Here is a 6,573-nt window from a genome sequence, read left to right as displayed (position 1 = left end):
TACATTCTTTTTAGCAAAGGAATCAGAGGCACTGATTGTGGAATTCTAAGCACAATCAGATCAGCCATGATCGTATTAAGTGGTGCGACAGGCTTCAGGGCCTGAATGGCCTGCTTCTTCCTCTCGTTTGTAAGTTTAGATACACCCCTTGACGTTATGTTAAAAGCAAGATACTGAGGTTGATGAAAATCAGAACTAAAAAATCTGCTCTGGTTGCATCTGTGGAGAAAAAGATCTGTGATCTTTCACTATAGTGAGAAAAGTTAGGAAGGAAATGGTTTTTTTTGTTTCTCTGGCATTTTCTGTTTTTGCTTCAGATTTCCAGCATCTACAGTATTTTGACCTTTTTTTAAAAGTGCCGCTTGTCTTCCAGCTATGAGGATAACTTCTAGCAATACCCCCCTGTCAAGATGTTCTGATCTTCTCTTGGGTAGGCCTTCCCTTGTTCTGTTTGACCTGCTCCACCTTCACTACTTTTTCCTCCTTTCTCATTACTGTTCCCTTTGGCTTTATGCCATGAAATACTTTGTCATTATGCCCTCCAGCTCATCACAAATGTTTCCTTTTGTTCATTTTTTATATAGTCCGCTTCACTATCACCTCCTCAAAACCTATTACGTTTCTGACCTCTCCCAGTTTTGACGTTAAGTCACAAACTGAAACGCTAACGCTGTTTCTCTCCTTACAGATGTTGCCAGAAACAATGTTGATATGTTTTTGTCACCCATTACCATTCTATTTCCCCACTTTGTTCAAGATTAATTGATAATACTAGGGGCCAATTCTTTATCCAATGAAATCAGGCTAATATATCCATTCTTTCCAGATTTGTTTTTTTTCATGCTTCTCAGACACAGGAATGAATGTTTACTCATTCCTAGTCTGTCAGAGCTTCCTTGTGTTTACTGGGCCCTATAAAATGACCATCAGGGCCACACCCTGGTGAGTAGACAGATGCTTAGTGAGAAGAGGGGACCGTATCACAACCTATCTTAAAAACAAGTCTTGCATTTTGAGTTGACACACCTTTCCTTCTCTCTCACAGAAGAAAATAAATGATTTCTCTAAGTAATGCATAAAACTAATGATGTTTCTTTCAGTCGGTATCCTATAAATCACACTTTGGTGTCTATGGTTCATGTGTTAGCACAAATCTATTACTGAAGCAAAAACCTTGATAAATAATACATGGCTTAAGATTTCTCAATGGCATTGTATAATAATATTATAAATATTTATTTGGGCTCGGGAATAAGTACCTCTTCTTGCAGAAAGAGCAGACATGATGGAGATCTATTGTAATCTGACCAATGTTTATCGTCTCTCTAGCAATGTCGATTAGCTGAGTAAGACGATAATGTAAGATTGTTAGTATTAGCTAAGACCACGCAAACAGTCTGGAATATTTATTTGCTGCTGATTGAAAACGCTACATTTTTATTCAGATTTATGCAAATAGGTTGTCATTCTTCTGGCAAAGACACAAGCATGAGGCAAGAATTTCAAATTGACGAATTGTGGACTGTGCTGAGTCGGCACATTTCAGTAGCAAGATTGCTGCAATTGGCCTCAATGTCCACAGACTACATAGGAAATAAATCTCTCATCATCCTGATCATGTTGAGAGTTGACTTAAGGCATAATAGCTGAGCTTAACCTCATTTCTTCTTGATGCACCGCCATTTCAGTACTCCCAAAAGCTAAAGAAATAAAAAAAAGTACGTGCATTTTAGGGGCTCATGTGGTGCAGTGCTAATATCCCTACCTGTAAGGCAGGTTCAAGGCTCATCTGCTCCAAAGGTGCTTAATAATATCTTTGAATAGGTTGGTTTAAAAAAAATGTACATGCATTTCTATGTGTTAACCTTGAATAAACATAAAGTATTGTTCAGCTTATACACAATAGCATGCTCTGATGTGAAATACTTGCTGTTTCAAGTCAATAGAAGTTATAGATTTTTTTTAACCAACCTGTTCAGTTGGGTTAGGAGCAGGTGGGACTTGAATTGAGACGTTCAGGACCAAAGTTGGGAATACTACCACTATGCCACATATACCTATCCAGAAACAAAAAACAGAAAATGCTTGAGAAACTCAGTAGGTCTGGTAGCATCTGTGGAGAGAAAGCATTTTGAGTCCAGTGACTCTATTTCTTCAGCAATTTCTGTTTCTGATTCAAAACTTCAACATCAACAATTCTTTGCCTGTTCAGTGCAGCTAGACTGCCCTTAGCAGTGGACCAGCTTCACTGACATCATCCAGGCTGCAGTGGTAGGATTAAAAAATGATGTCTTCAAACCAGACCTTTAAGGGCTAATTGCTAATGGTTAATTGGACATGAATATGAACAATTGCAATAAAGCAGAAAAGTATTGGAAAACAAGTCCAATGTAAAAACAGCTTGTTTTAACTGAAAGGTAGTGATGTGGTACAAACTTGATGGGAACTGTCTTGAAGAGCTGTCATAATGGTGCCAAATGGACTATTTCTGATGTATCAAATTCAACCCATAAATGTCCATCTTCACAATTTGTCACTTGTTGGAGCAAGCATTAAGACACATAATATATGATGAGGGAGGGATCACTGCAGACTGTGAAAAGGGAAACTTGATCAATCCCTCCCTGAGAGGACAGTGCTGGTTCCAGGGAAGGGAGTTAGTTATTAGTCAATCAGTTGAGATTGGGTTTTATCAGGAGAAGCAGTGTTCTTCTTCCTAGTACCTCAGAGATTGGGCGGGGCATTTTTCTAAATTGGCCACCTTTCTTTCTCTTCCAAGACCATTTTATTGCAATATGGGACATGAGGTTATACTATATACTGGATACAGGGCAAGCTGGACGGACCCTGATAAATCTTTAAATTTATACACAGACTAGGGATTAACTCTGGGACTTTCCAGGTCCGGGACTCAGAGTGTTTGCCAAGTTAGTAACTGATCCGAAGGCCTATATGTGACTTGAGTTCAAATCAATGTGATTGACTCCCAACTGCCCTCTGAAATGGCGCAGAGAAAAGGCAGTTTATGGCAACATTGGGACCACCAAAATGTGTTCCTTCCCATTTTTGACCTGTGCAGAAATCAGAAAATGCACATAGAGTCTGTCCAAATTTAGTCCACTTTTATTTTCAAATTTTATTGAAATGATGGAACTTATAAGATAATTGGCAGATCGATGAACACGTTGCACTCTGTTCCATCCAGGTTGTCCCACATAACAGTGCTGCCTTGTTCATCACAACACTTCGACTAATCTCCAACCCCACCCCAGTCCATGTGATCCCCAGGGAGAGGCAAGAAACCAGGATTAAAAACCCAGGGCCTGTATAGGAGAAAAACTGAGAAATTCCTCTCTGATGCCTAATGCTGATCGAAATGTGTCCAGCAGATCACTCTGGCCCTGATCAGGCTTTGCTTCCCGAGACTATTGGTTTGCTTCTGTTCTGCAGACACCAGCTGTACAAACTGCCAGGAGCCAGTGTTAGGAGTCACTTTGCAAGACAAATGCTTTTCTACATCTGTCCTGCTAACAGCACTTGTACACACTAATACTGCATCCGCTGTTCCTGATGTGGCCTCCTCTACATTGGTGAGACCAAGCGGAGACCGCTTTGTAGAGCACCTGCGCTCGGTTTGCGACAAACGCGAACACTTTCCAGTCTCGAACCACTTGAACGCCCTCTCCCACTCCCTGGACAACATGTCCATCCTGGGCCTCCTCCAGTGTCACAATGACACCACCCGCAAACTGGAGGAGCAGCACCTCATATTCCGCCTTGGGAGCCCAATGTTCTCAATGTGGACTTTACTAGTTTCAAAATCTCCCCACCCCCAGCCTCATCCCATGACCAACCCTCCCTCTCATCCCCGCCTCCTTGACCTATCCATCTTCTCTGCCACCTATCTGCTCCTCCCACCTCACTGACCAATCCCCACCACTGCCTAAAGATAACAAGGTGCAGAGCTGGATGAACACAGCAAGCCAAGCAGCATCAGAGGAGCAGGAAGGCTGAAGTTTCGGGCCTAGATCCTTCTTCAGAAAATGAAGTATCTGCAGTTCCTACTATCTCTGAAACAATTTTAACCCCACTGCAAAGCCTTTCCTGCTCCTCTGATGCTGCTTGGCCTGCTGTGTTCATTCAGCTCTGCACCTTGTTATCTCAGCTTCTCCAGCATCTGCAGTTCCTACTATCTCTGAAACAGTTTTAACCCCACCACTGTCTACCTGCACTCACCTATCACCATCCCACCTATCTTCCCCAACCCCACCCTTCCTCTCTCTATTTATTTCAGAGCTCCCTTTCCCCTCCCCCATTTCTGATGAAAGGTCCCGACATGAAAGGTCAGCTTTCCTGCTCCTCTGATGCTGCTTGGCCTGCTGTGTTCATCCATCTCCACACTGTGTTATCTCAGACTCCAGCCTTGGCGGTTCTTACTATCTCACTTGTACACACTGCCTTGGATTCTGATCTACATTGTCCGTCATGAGGAGAGGGGTGAATGGGAATGCATCTGCCCACTTTCTGTGGGGAAAGTCTCTGAGGGCATGACCTCCCTTTTAAGATATATCCCTGGTGGGTACAGCCACATGTTATTTCCCTACCGCCCCTGCCTCCTATGCAATGTTAAAGTGCAGAATGCCCCAAACTTAGTTTGTTGATACCGACAATAACCCAGAACGAGGAAACAATTGACAAAACCTTCCCCACAACCCCCAAAAGACATCCAGGTTGGAGGGAGTGGTGTGGAAGAAGTCATGACACTTGAGGAATGAAGAGGATCTTACAAGGCAGCAGTTTTTATAAAGGATCAACTTCCAAGGGCACTGATCGTCATCTGAACCTTCTCCACGCTTAGCTAGTGACAAAACAAGTGGGATTGAGGGTGATGGGGCTGGAGGGGGCCTGTCAGAAAACACACGCTTCGATGACCAGGGACACACACGATCAAAGTGAGCATTGCCCATGAGGGCCACATTACTGCTTGCCCCGAATCTGATGGGCAGAGCCATCAATCAGGAGAGAGCAGGATCCACATCCAACTTAGTCTCCTGTGTTTGGTTCTAGTGCTGGTGCCCATGAATAACATTCACTTTCACCAATTTGTCCTCAGAACTGGACCCTGTTCCCTTGCAGCGCCCACACTTCTCTCTCGGAGTCCCAGTTGGATTGAGTCCAGCCGTTAGTGTGTGGAGGTTGTCGGAATGAAAACTGAAGATTCCCTCACAGAAAAGTAGGGTCGTCTTTAAACCCCAACCAACATGGCCTTCTCAGTGAGCCCCTGAAATCAGCCCGGTAGTATTCAACACCAAAATGTACGGTGTGAGGTCAGGGAAGGGTTAACTAGAGCCACCATCTGCTGTAATGTTCTGGAGTATCCTGGAGATCAGGCAATTCAGAGCAACAGGATCTTGGAGCAAAAGAACACGAGAGTGCAGCCTCCGCCCGAACTCTCGGATCTCCTCCAGCTGATTGTGGATAGCCCCATGATATGATCAAGTCAATCGATTGGGTAACCAACACCCACACATCCTGAAGAGATTCAGGACGATCTCAGTGTGGATCATCCACTCTTAAAGGTGAAGTACAGAGCATGGGGATGAGCTGACTGTTGTGCTGTAAAACTACAGCCCAATGTGGCACCAAGAGTGTCTTCCCCCACCACTGCCCTTTAAGCATCAATGGGAAACAGTAGGTCACCTTGACAGATGGACTCAAGAGGGGGTCCCCATCATGGTTATTGATATCCCGCACCATCACATTGTCTGTCTGCAAACACACACTGTCTTACCCTACAACTGAGTCTGAAAGTGGGCAATGTCCTATCATATTCACACACTGAAACTGTCCAAAAGTCAAGTGGACATGACCTTTTCACTTTTCTAAAGAGCCCATTCAACTTGAATTTGACCATCCTTCCCTATTCTACCTGTTTCTCAATGCATCTGCTGAAGAACTTCCAGGGAGACGCTGTCTCCAAAGATCATCACCAGGCGCTGTAAGAAAGGAGAGAGAGACAGACCTGTGGACCCATTCTTAGCAGAAGTTAGTATCCAGAAGGTTTAAGTGGAGAAATTTCAGCAACAGTTAATCCTTCTGGAGAACTATCCCTCACTCTTAGTCCCAATGGGATAAGATCATCTTTTCTGCCAGAATGGCCACGAATAAATGGCTCCTCTGAGAATCAAACCAAACCACATTGTGCGAAATGTGAAGGTTGAAACTGTTAATTATTCAGAGGATCCACTCTATCTCTATTCTCCTAGACCCAAACATCCAGATTCATTCATTCCCAGAGGGAAATACTGGAAATAGCTCAGCCACCCATCTGTGCGGTGACCTATGAAAAGTAGGATCATTGTCTGGGGAGGTGGAGCAGGGTTTCGAAGGTGAATTGCTGTGAGGACCCTTCATTCTGGCCTTTAAATTGGAATGTCAGGCTTGCTCAATAAAAATGAGGTTGCAATTCGGATGCAGCCAAAGAGAGGCTAGCGGAGGTGTGTGGATTGGTGACCGGAAGGGATTGGTGACCGGGAGGGATCGGTGACCGGGAGGGACTAGTGACAGGGAGGG

Source organism: Rhincodon typus, chromosome 26 (genome assembly GCF_021869965.1).
Source record: "Rhincodon typus isolate 14 chromosome 26, sRhiTyp1.1, whole genome shotgun sequence".
NCBI classification, from domain to species: Eukaryota; Metazoa; Chordata; class Chondrichthyes; order Orectolobiformes; family Rhincodontidae; genus Rhincodon; species Rhincodon typus.
The sequence above is the reverse complement of the archived record's forward strand: the minus strand, read 5'-3'. Positions refer to the sequence as shown.